Raw genomic sequence first — 446 nt, 5'->3', positions numbered from 1 at the left:
GTGACACCCTCTCCTGGGCATTTCCTGGCCGCCGGCTGGGCCCCGCCCCGTCGCGCGGCAGGGGCGGGGAGGGCACCGGAGTCGGACGTGGCCGACCGGCGCCACCCGGCCCCCGGGGAGTTCAGGCAGAGAAAAGAGTTGAAAAGAGCGACGGGACTGCAGCCGAGTTGCTCTTTTATCTACGCTGGGCACGCACCCGGGGGTGAAGGACTAGTTTGTGCATGGCTCAGAGAAAAGCAAATCACTCTTCCAAGGGTCTTGGGCGGGGCATGAAAGCCTGTGTATAGTAAGTGCGCTTTGCTGCCCTGGATGAACAAGACGCATAATTCCACATGTGTTTTTGTTTGTGATCGTGTGAGCACAGTGTCAGGTCTCTGTCCTTGTGAATAAGAATATTCAGGCGCGTTCATCTAGGTGTGCATGGTGTGTGTAGGAGTGTGGAGGGC

Source organism: Delphinus delphis, chromosome 17, assembly GCF_949987515.2.
Source record: "Delphinus delphis chromosome 17, mDelDel1.2, whole genome shotgun sequence".
NCBI classification, from domain to species: domain Eukaryota; kingdom Metazoa; phylum Chordata; class Mammalia; order Artiodactyla; family Delphinidae; genus Delphinus; species Delphinus delphis.
This window is presented reverse-complemented; position numbering follows the sequence as displayed.